Here is a 12,686-nt window from a genome sequence, read left to right on the forward strand (position 1 = left end):
CTGAAGCAATCCCCCTAAAATGAGCTGCTTCTTAATATTTCCATGGGATACTTTGCTGTTAAAGTTAGTGATGGATGACTCCCCAGTTTTTCATGTTTGTGTTAAATTCTCAAGAATATTGATTTTGAGAAAACAATTCTAATGTATATTTTATAATGTAATATTATCGCTCTCTTTTAAATCATTAGATCGTCAAAATTTTCGTACGTGAAGTGTATGCTATTTAGAATAGTTTTATTACTCGTGTTTTAAACAAATGTATAAGTAAAAATCGGAAATTTTGCATTTCATAATTTAAATACTGAAGTTTTTTGAATAAATCGTAATACGTGTATATAAAAATTAATTATAAGACTTGTGTTTCACTCTTCTGCTGTTTATTTTTTAGTCAAAACTTATGTGTTTTAGCTTTCATTTTAGTTAAAAAAATTAGAAAAATGTGTCATATACTGTAGATTTTCAAACTATTGCATTTGAAATGTTTATTAAACAAACTTCAAATGTAAGAAACATCATCGGTAAAATAATTAATAAAAATATATATTGACGTTTTCAGCAGTGAAATCATATTATGCGATTTATCAGGTTTATTAAAAAAATTAGCAGACATCTTAACTATAGCTTTTTCAGTTAAATTCCAATATTATTCTTCTGTGTTTGTCGTGATGTCATGTAGAACATTGAATTATATATTGTGTATTTGGTATGCTAATTATGTATGGTAAATTAAAAAAAAAAAGGTTCTTTTCTGAGATAATTAATAACTGTGAATTCATGTTGGCAAGTATGAAAATGAAGTATAAATCAACGTGTTTATCATTTGAGCTATTGCTGGAAAAAACTAAAGGTTCTGACACTTTATATTTACACATAATTTAGATATCTTAATTTGAAAAAAAAAAAAAAAAAAAAAAAAAAAACTACTGTACAGCTAACTGTTTTATATGAAGATTTATGTCCATAGTGGCTGTCGATTATTTTTTGCGATACATTCAGATTGTTTACAATCAATGTGCAATTATAAAGTACACTGGTAATGATAGGGCAGATTGAGTTGAATTTTTGTTACATATTGTCTGCATAGAACTGCAATAACATTATGTAATTATCTGAATAATTTCTCTTTTATATAGTGAATTCTCTTTCCCCCCCTGAAACGTTATTCTAATTATAAAATTGGACGAAAATTAACCATAAGGCGTAACTAGGCTGATATTAAATTCAGAAAGTTAGGCAAGACCCTTCTTTTGCAAAGAAAATGTGCATGAATCAGCATTGGCATATCTCTTTCATAAATATGTTTTTTTTTTTTTTTTAAATAAGAATTTTAAAAAATTCATGATTTAAAAAAATATGAACTCATTAATGATGTTATTGAGTTCATGAAATTAGTATAATTTGTAAATGACATTTAAGTGAAAACTCTATGTACAGTATAATACTTACATATGTAGTTTCATTCTAATAGAATGTTATAAACCTCATGAAAAAAACAAGGAAACTACTCTTATACATATCCTCGGTTGGCAACAAATTTCTCGCCAAATATTTTTGGAGAGAAACTCTACGGCGGCATATTACTAAATTTTTTGTCTATATTTCGAACTTTTAGCCTAAAACATCTACAGAACGCAGTTTTCGCACATGCAAAAATCATGATTTTAGCACACAATTTACGTCAAAAATCCAAATTGATCTTTGGATTATGGTAACTTGGCAATTTTTTGCCGAAAATTTGGCGACCAACTCTGCTACAGCAACCCTCTATTTTTTTTTTTCCGCCATTTTGTCTTCATGAAGTAAAGACACGTTTCTTTTCTTTTTATTTACTGAACACTTTTTCCAACAATCTACTAGCCAAATTACACTTATGCTAGAAATTTTGGTTGATCTTTGGATTATGGTAACTTGGTGATTTTTTGGCAAAAATTTGGCAACCAACTCTGCTACAGCAACCCTCTATTTTTTTTTTCCGCCGCCATTTTGTCTTCACAAAGTAAAGACATATTTGGGAGCATTTTCGCGCATGCTCATTAACTAATTTAAATTGAGAAGTTTTGATTGGTGCAGATGGAAGAGAAGAATTATTTCAAACCATTGTTTGAAGTTCCGTTAATCTTCGGTCTTCGGCTGAACTGAATGAAAAAGGATAACGTATGTTCAGGTAAAATTTATTTATCTTTTATTTTTTGTATTTTTTAAAATAACAGTAGTGGTTCCGTCTAGTTTCTGATTGGTTAATATTTTTTAATTAATCGGTTTTTGGTCAGATACAGAATATGATTTTAGTTTGATAACGTCTTTTATTCTACAGTTCGAGTTGCTAACGTATTTTGTTCTACAGTTCGATAACGTTACTTTTCGATTATGATGTGCAGTGCTATGAATTGCGAATATTTAAGCATGAAATTTTTTTGGAAGATAGAACTGGAAGGAAAGCTTGCTGTAATTCAATGGGCAGTAGATGCAGGATTGCTGCCGAATTTTAAAAATCGCGCCATGGCCGCACCGTATTTTGATTTGGGATTTGGAAGGAACGTGGAGTGCTGTTAAGCATGGGATGAAGGGGACGAAAAAGGTAAGCGAAGAGTTTGACTCTTATTTGGTGGAATATATGTGGCGGCGCCTGAAAAATAATAAATTGTCATCCGAAAAAATGAAAGACTATATTTGCAATAAAAGCAATATATCTGCCACCCGAGTTTGAGGGCCATGACATTTGAGTTATGATATAGACCCTAAAACATATGTGACACTGAGCCATGGTATTTAATTTATTATATTTGATACGTGAATGTTTTGTATTTGCTGCGATGCATGTTGAAATTATTATTTTTATTTGTTATAAAGTCTGTTAAAAATTATTTTCGGTTGATCTTTGGATTATGGTAACTTGGCGATTTCTTGGCGAAAATTTGGCGACCAACTCTGCTACAGCAACCCTCTATTTTTTTTTTTTTTTTTTTTCCCACCGTCATTTTGTCTTCACGAAGTAAAGACGTGTTTCTTTTCTTTTTATTTACTGAACACTTTTTCCAACAATCTACTAGCCAAATTACACTTATACTAGAAATTTTATGTAACAAAACTGCTTAATCATGACAAATATTCACTGCAAAATTGGGAAAAAGTGCACAATCGCAAACTCCTTGCGCATTTTTCACAATAACACATACACATAAACCATGTACACATCGACTTATTTTTACTTAAAAAAACATTCCAGAATTGCACAAAAATGGCATTGCGCACACTCTTCACTATATCCATGTACACTGCTTTTTTCTCATAAATTAGAAAAATTTCACGAAAATGCATGACAATTTTCTGAATCTTTAAACCCGGTAAAAAGAACATATATGAAATTACCTTATCGCGAAAAAGTATATACCCTTTCCAAATATGAACATTTCCACGTATAAAAGAAATAAAATATCTAAAAACTTTTATCTCTAAATTATCTATTATAAACGTCACCAACGAATTCATACCACAAACATTACAATTACTTAGTGTCAAATATTTAAATTATTTCCATGCACGTTTACTTCAACTAAAACTTATACCAAATTCCTGCAAACACAAAATTCACAAAATAACTATCATTTAATTAAAATATCACTAAACCATGTACACGTCGACTTATTTTTACTTAAAAAAAAATCTCAGAATTGCACAAAAATGGCATTGTGCACACTCTTCACTATATCCACGTACACTGCTTTTTTCTCATAAATTAGAAAAATTTCACGAAAATGCATGAAAATACTCAACGTATACTACTCAAACATATTCCAAAATACTACAAACATATAACTCACAAAATCACAATCATTAAATTAAAATATAATTAAATTAAAAAACACTACTTAAAATATAAATAAGCACATAAATTAAATTAATAAAAATTAGATTACAATCCTAATTGCTTTAAACTAAATCATTGCTAATAACAATTTTCTAATAATACCATTTTAATTTATTTACTCCTTACATTTAGAACAATGCATAAAAATAATATCCTCAAATGATTATAATACTAATCAGCCAGAAAGTTTTGCAATTTTTTTAATTATCCACAAAAATAAAGCGGTACAAAAACATAAGAAAATTTGGTACTCTTCAATCAGGACTGCATTTAGAAATGTATATATAGATGCATGTGTATATGTATGTATTTGAATATATATATGTGTGTGCAAACACACATATATATGTACACAGCTATACATATACATACATGAACATATCCATACATGTATATATACATATACAGGTGAAAGTCGTTAATACGGACACCCCTAATTCGGAATGATCTATAATCCGGACCTCAAAGCTACAAACTTTCTGCGCATGCATCAACCCATAATGTATTCACACATGCGCATAAACGTTTACGCATGCACGTTTAATGTATAACAGATGGTATAAGCTAAGCTAAAATTATCTAATTATCTATTTCAGTTAATGTTGCAGATTGCGTTGTTCCTTAATCTTCGAATTGGATCCGGCTTATTATTTTTTGCAGACTGTTCGAGCAATTTTATAAAAGTAAGCTTGAACTTTCGATTATGACTAATAGAATTTCCGATGCTGGAGCTGCCAAAGGATCTACAAAGCAAAAGCATGTTTCGATGTCCATCAAACAAAAAGTGGAATTTCTGCAAAAAATGGATAAAGGCATATCCTTTGTTTCTCTAAACATTTCGAAATCTGTTTATCAATTTCACGCTGCTCTGCGGGTAGGGGGGACGTCGTGGCACACAGTGAACTGGAAGTTGATCTGTCAGCACTATCCTTATCTTCAGGGCAGATGTTTTTATTTTATTCAGCTCATAATTCCTTACTAAATGTAGTATTTCATCACTATGTATTCCGTCTTTGATATGATTTAAATCAAATTCATTATAAATATTACGAGTACACATCAAATAGTTTTCTGGTTGCAATTTTCTAACTTCGACTATGCATAATGTATGCTTTACGCATGCGCGCCTTGAAAGAAATGTTTAATAAAGTAAACAAATAAATATTAAGCTTTTTTTTTTTGTAAATTTTGATAACCTTTAGATCATAATTGCTCTTTATTTCATAAATTACGGTTTCATATTTTTAATTTTTTAATTTCTGCATGCCATCTTACCAGATTTAAACTGATGATCTGTATCCGGAAAAATCGATAATCCGGAATCGCTGAAGTCCCGATGGAAGACTTTTGACTGTATTTCTGAATCTGGTCCTGATAACAGAAGAGTACTGAAAATATTAAATCACATAAGCATGATTTTGATCTATGAGTTTTTGCCAATTCCTTAACCTTCCAGCACGTGCGTATATGCAAAATTTACGACAAATTCAGTTTTTAATGTACATTTGCCGCATATCGAAGCTGAGGCATCTGAAGGTAATTTTATTCCTCCTTTCTACCCTTCCCCACATCATGGAATGTTCCAACAGGAAGTCATTTGACTTTTTTTTTTACTGGCCTTTTGTGCTAGGTGGCAGCTTTTACGTAAAGTTTATGACACGCGCGTGTTCGTGGGTGAAAATTCGGAAAATATTTTTTTCTCAAATATTTTGTAATTATGTGTTATTAATTGCCGTGTATTATTTTAATTTGAATACATTTGGCTCTGTAAATTTCATATCGGTTTTCATGGCAAAAAAAATATGTGCAACCAGCTGATTTTGCTCTGATTCTTCAAGAATTATCCAGTGAAGAAAAGGAAGAGAAGGAAACCTTTGGATGGGATAACAATAGTGATTTCTATTCCTTATTTCCTTTTATTTCTATTTTTTAGAAATAAATAAAAATATTAAAGTTAGTTTAAAGTGCGTTTTTGTAATCAGTAAGAAGTAAATTTCCTTGCAGAAGTAAGTAATGCTGAACTTATTTTTCCCAGGTATTTTCCTTTTTTATTTGTCTATACTTTGATGAATATTAAAATTAGCTTCGATTTTAAAATATAATTATTAAATAATAAATTTTAAATTTTGTATAATGAAATACGTTATTGCATTTCCAGCTCGCTAACATTAAGAACTTAAAAATAATTTACTTATATTTGAATGTGATATCATTTGTATTTTGCAATAATAAGATTAATATTTTATTTCTTAACAAATTTATTATCAATATTCACTCATTTCTATCGTTTTTCGTGCCAAAAATGATAACGTAAAATAACGGATGTCTTAAAAAATATGACGCGTGCGTGCTCATGTAAAATTGCCAAGCATGCGTGCTGGAAGGTAAACTGCTGGGAAATTCCATTTTTAAAAAAAGATCTTTAAATTTACTCATAAAAAGTTATCAAGGTGCTTTTTGACAGTCTCTAAAAAAGTGAAATGCAGGTAATTCAGATAGTTTTTGAATTGCTATGAGAGGGCAATGTCTAGCGAATCTGGATGAATATTTCACCGAACACTTAACATCTCAGCATATTAAGTCTTTGCCATTCCTCAGAATGTGAAGCTTAGCATTGTCATGATGGAAGAAAACACTTTGACAAATGGTCAAATCTGGGCACTTTGCTTTGATTTCTGTTTTTAAAACTGCCATTTAAAAACAGTATTTTCCTGTAGTACAGTACAAAGTCCGTAATCTGGACTCGTCGGGACTTCGGCGATTCCGGATTATAGATCATCAATTTAGATCTGGTAAGATGGCATGCAGAAATTATATAATTAAAAATATGAAATGTAACTTATGAAATAAAGAGCAATTATGATCTAAAGGGTATCAAACTTTACAAAAAAAAAGCTTTATTTATTTGTTTACTTTATTAAATATTTCTTTCAATGTAAGTTGTTTAAGTTGCTTCGTTTTTTTGTGCTAATACTTTCTCTTTAATTTTATAAACAGACATAATTTCTTGTTCAGTTCCACTGTTCAAGTCCTGTAATTGCTGTGTCGAAAATACCGACTAACTTGTCAATCGAAATTTTTTCGTTTTCAATAACCTCTCTGTCACTTACTTCACTATCAAAAGCAGTACATCAAAACATGCTTTTGCTTTGTGATCCTTTGGCTGCTTCAGAATTGGAAACTCTTTTTGACATAATCGAAAGTTCAAGCTTAATTTTTATAAGATTGCTCTAACAGTCTGCAAAAAATAATAAGCCGGATCTAATTAGAAGATTAAGGAACAGCCCAATCTGCAAAATTAACTGAAATGCCCTACAATCAGTAAAGATAATTTTAGCCTAGCTTATACCGTCCGTTATACATTAAACGCACATGCTTAAACCCATAACATGCATGCGTAAAGCATACAAAAAAAAAAAAAAAAAAGGTTTGTGGCTTTGAGGTCTGGATTATAGATCATTCCAAGTAATGGATGTCTGGATTACGGACTTTGTACTGTATACAATTCCTTTGTAACCCTACCATGTGCAAGGCATTAGTTGTTTGGAATGTAGTCTTCTTCTTGATGTTAATAAAGGAGATTCAGTTTACTTCATGTTCTTTTTCTTCTAACCATTATTGTGTAGTATCCACTTCTAATCTCCAATAATGAGCCATTTCAAAAAAGGAGCTTCTTTATTTTTTCTCAGAAACTCAAGCAAGCATATTCTCTTCTGTTAAAGTATGGGTTCCTAAATTATGTAATATGGTTTTTCAGTGATAGCTTCTTTTAATAGGGTTTGTTTACAGAGTATGATCATTTAAAGCAGCCATCATTTTCAAGGCTGAAATTTATGCTGTTTAACATCTCATACCATCTTTGAACTGTGTCATCAGAAACAGCACTTCTTCCATATATAGCAGGAATTTTACAAGCAGTCTGACTAGCATTTGTTTCATTTTTAAAATCAAAGAGCATATGATGAAAATACACTTTTGAGTTCTGTGTTCTTAAGCACTTTGCACTGAAACAAAAATTATGCACAATACATGCTGGAATTTTGCATCTTAAGCTAAAAACAGAAGACATGCTTCAACTCGAAAAACTGCAGAATTTTTCAGATAATTCAATAAATTAATATGTAGTTAATAAAAAAAATATCTTTTAAAGTTATACCCAAAATATTTGTTTTTGATTGTTAAGGAAAAAAAAAATAGTGTATGGTTATGTTTAAAGTATAAATTATTATGCTGATTTAAAATTAACTATTATGCCTCTAAAAACAATTCTGCTATCCTTGTAAACTGATTTGTTGATAATGAAATTCAAAATGATTATACAGTAAACCCTCGTTGAATGCGGACTTGCAAAAGTGATTTTGCATATACGTGTTATCTTACTTGTCTTCATCTAATTTGTCCAGTGCAAGAATTTCAATTATATGTGGTATGCTGCAGAGCATCGGCCGCATTGTGATAATCTTTTTAGTGACTGGCTTGAAAATTCATTCATTAAGGAAGGTAGACATTACTGAGAACAGCAAAGCCAGAACTTTTAAAGTTCATCTAATGCTCGACAGTGCTCCAGGGCACAGCACTGAAGCCTCCATAACATTACATCCAAATATAAAGCTTTTATTCTTCCTACTGAAAACCACTTCCTTAATCCAACCAAAGCATCAAGGAATCATTAAAAACATTCAAAGCCTATTATGTGTGGGTACGGGTTCATAATAGATTGAATGCACAAGTCTGTTAATAGGTTAATAAAAATTTATTTTCATCAAAAGAAATATTTCACAGCTCTGGAATTTTCCATAGAAATATTTATACAAGTGTTCACAGTATAATAAGTGGTTACACTACAAACTATTAAGAACGTTAAACAAAACGCGATGCAAAATGGATCTAAAGAGAAAGCTGATCTGATTTCATGTTGAACTCGCAGCAATAACAACAGCAGCTAATCAGACAACTGAGAGCAGATACTCTCTCTTTGGCCTTAAATAGTTTTCAACTGGTTATAATATATTTCTAGTACTTTCCGCTTCTTGAAATTACTGGAAAGCAGTATGAGGGTGGAATTACAGTTACAGCTAACCTAGTGGTCAAGTGCATTTATTCAATTTGAATGCAAATTATCAAGAGAACCATTTACTGAATGTTAAATGCATGTGCCCCTGTATTCTTACTTTTCTGGCATAGCTTTGTCGTAAAAATTTGACCCGTGTTACATTACACAGAAAAAAATCCAATTTTAATTATAATTCTACTAAAATTATGTATTTAAATGCAAAATTTGTAACAATATGATTTATGGCACAACACTGTTACCTTCTTGAAAACCCTCTATATTTGGCCGGAGGCAGGTCATCCACTTTAGTTCCCCCAAAGAGAGGAGATTAGAAAATCACACTTGCTACTGCCACGGCCCCCACAAAACGAGACTGAAAGAAATCTCTCAGTACCCACTGCAACTGCGCAGGTGCACAGGGTCACCACTCCTGGTTTCCAGGTTTTGCAGTGATGGGAACATGCATGCTTGGAGATTTGACTGGTTCATTAGAAATGCTACCTGCCAGTACAATGTGGGATGCCCAAATCATGCACTGGGTCTGAGACTGTGCTACATCTCTCCCTGTGGGCCACTTGAAAATGAATCTGAGGACAGTTTCTGTGAATACCCACAGTCACAGGTAACCACCAAGATAAATGATTTTATACCCCATGGACGAGCCTGCCTAGGTACGGTTCCTAGCCAGTAGCTTTACAGAGTTCTCTGCATCGACTCCCTGGGGGGTGCAATGAGATGAATGAAAGCATGACACAGTAATGGCATTTTGGAAGCACTTCCATATAAAAAACTGCATACCTAGTGGTATGTTCCGTATAAAAAACTGCATACCTAGTAGTAAACTGCATATAAAAAACTACATGTACATGCATAGAAATTCAACAGTGGCTAGAGGCTATCAACAATTTTAAAGGATTTCCATTGATTGAAAAGGAAGCCAAGGAAATCATGTAAATTGCAAAAGCATTAGATGGTAAAGGATTTTTCATATAAGAAAGAGAAATTAAAGAATCAGTTGAGAATGTTGATTGTGAAATGACAAATGAGGATTTAGATGCTATTATATAACACCAACAGTGAAAGTAGTGATAGTGAAGATGATTAAGAGTCTTTAAAATACAAGAAGTTAAATGAATTGTTAAAAAAGGGCACAGGAATTGTCTGATTTTGTGTTAGAGATTGACCCAAATGAAGAAAGAAGGGGACGCTTTATGAGAGGTATTGAAAAACTTTGCGCTCCTTACCACAAAATGTTTAATGAATAGCGTCAGACATTGTCCCAAGCAAAAATCACCTTAAAAATAACTGTATTATGTATTTAATTATTAAGCAGTAATATAAATTTCAGTTAACATTTTTTGTTTTCCCCTTTTGATTAAAATAATATGTTTTATAATTTAGACATACTTTTTTAATCTAAACAGTGTTTATGTAATATCGCAACAACCTTATTAGAAATCGCCAAAATTTTAGAGTGTGCCGAATTATGGCATTTGCATTAATAAAAGTTATTCAGGCAACCATGCACTTGACAATTCTTCAGTTTTAGTCATGAACATTGCCTTTCTGGTATGCATTTTTAAAAATTTTAAATCCAACGGTTTTCATGGTTATTTCTCATCTTAAACTCGAGTCTAAAATATGTATGTACATGATTTGCCTGTATCGAGAGAGAATTGAACCCATTTTATCCATAAAAAGGTAACTTTGCAGAGCATGATTTTACCATGCATGCTATTTGTTAATGATGCAATTCATACATTTGACAAGATTTGATTAATTTTTAAATATATTTAATAGTTTCATGAATCGAAATGTTTGATCTGTTTTATAGATTTCTTGGGAAAATTTACTAGCTAAACATTTACATAGGCTTTTTAAATTTATATTTAATAATATTATATAAAAATTCTAAATATATTAAAACAAGATGAACTTTGTTTTCATTATAATAAACGTTTTTCACTAATCTCGCTCTCTCTCTCTGTATATATAGCCTTGCATTTTTATGTATTCTATGTGATTTTTCAAAATTTGGTCTAGATGTAAATACAGTCAAAAAAGTCTTTAATCCGGACTCGTCAGGAACTTTGGCGATTCCGGATTATCGGTTTTTTTCGGATTATAGATCATCAGTTTAAATCTGGTAAGATGGCATGCAGAAATTATAAAATTAAAAATATGAAACCGTAATTTATGAAATAAAGAGCAATTATGATCTAAAGGGTATCAAAATTTACAAAAAAAAAAAAGCTTTATATTTATTTGTTTACTTTATTAAACATTTCTTTTAACGCGCGCATGCGTAAAGCGTACATTACGCATAGTCGAAATTAGAAAATTGCAACCAGAAAAGTATTTGATGTGTATTCATGATATTTATAATGACGAAAATTTGATTTAAATCATATGAGTACATCGAGATGAAATACTACATTTAGTAAGGAATTATAAGCGAATAAAATAAAAACATCTGCTCTGAAGATAAGGATAGTGCTGACAGATCAACTTCCAGTTCATTGCGTGCCGCGTCGTTTCCCTCCCCCGCAGAGCAACATGAAATTGATAAACATATTTCGGAATGATAAGAGAATCAAAAGATATGCCTTTATCCATTTTTTGCAACAATTTCACTTTTTGTTTGACGGACATCGAAACATGCTTTCGCTTTGTGGATCCTTTGGTAGCTCCAGAATCGGAAGTTCTTTTTGACATAATCGAAAGTTCAAGCTTACTTTTATAAAATTGCTCTAGCAGTCTGCAAAAAATAATAAGCCAGTTTCAATTAGAAGATTAAGAAACAATGCAATCTGCAACATTAAGTGAAATAGATAATTAGATAATTTTAGCTGAGCTTATACCGTTCGTTATACATTAAATGTGCATGTGTAAAGGTATTATGCACATGCGTTAACGCATTCGCAGAAAGTTTGTAGCTTTGAAGTCCAGATTATAGATCATTCCGGATTATGGACGTTCGGATTAAAAACTTTTGACTGTATATATCATCAGTTTATCTTGGTTTGTTAAATAAGGATGTGTTTTTTGGAATTTTTACATCATAATATTTGGTTTCTTAGTATAACTAATTTTTAGATGTATTTTTAGGTTGCAGTGGATGTTTAGATTGGAATGCAAGGCCTTGCGTTTTCACTTCCTTTGTGTGATTTTTAAAAATTTGACACGGATGTAAATATGGATCAATATGTGTTGACTTTTATAGCAAGGAGCGTTGCTTAGAATTTTACACGAGGGTATTTTATTTAACACTGTAACTAATTTTTAAAGGAATTGGCATAAATTTCTCTTTACACTCATCCAAAGTATATTGTTTATGAAAGATTGTAAATTAAAAGTGAAACTTGAAGGACAGTGAGAGGTCTTATAAAACAAATTCGACATCTATGTTTTTGCTGTTACCTTATAAGATAAATATATTATATTTTAAAATAAAGCAAAATTAAACTTTAGATTAATGGAATCAGAATATTATGGTTTTTTTTTTTTTTTTTTTTTTTTTTTTTAATAGTTTATATACTGAAGCTGTAGTCAACTGATTGCAACTGAAACTAGAATTGAAATGACATTTGTTACACTTTTAAAGGAGTAGGAATCCTTTAAGGCTATATAATAATAGAAAATAAGCAGTGCGTTACTTTTGGGCAAGAAAAACTTATGGTTTCACATTATAAAATATATTACATGAATATTTGGATTTTGCATCTGTACAGGCTTCATAATTTAATAATCATAAATTTTATTATT

At 30.9% G+C, this 12,686-nt stretch overlaps 1 protein-coding gene across 2 annotated transcripts in view; it reads left to right on the forward strand.

The window, feature by feature from the left end:
* puf (ubiquitinyl hydrolase 1 puf) overlaps window positions 1-12,686 on the forward strand; it is a 223,611-nt gene that overhangs the window by 435 nt on the left and 210,490 nt on the right. The gene's annotated exons all lie outside the window — the stretch shown is intronic.

The sequence above is a fragment of the Stegodyphus dumicola genome, chromosome 4 (assembly GCF_044657685.1).
Source record: "Stegodyphus dumicola isolate Sdum_Otavi_A_Nest chromosome 4, ASM4465768v1".
Classification (NCBI taxonomy): Eukaryota; Metazoa; Arthropoda; class Arachnida; order Araneae; family Eresidae; genus Stegodyphus; species Stegodyphus dumicola.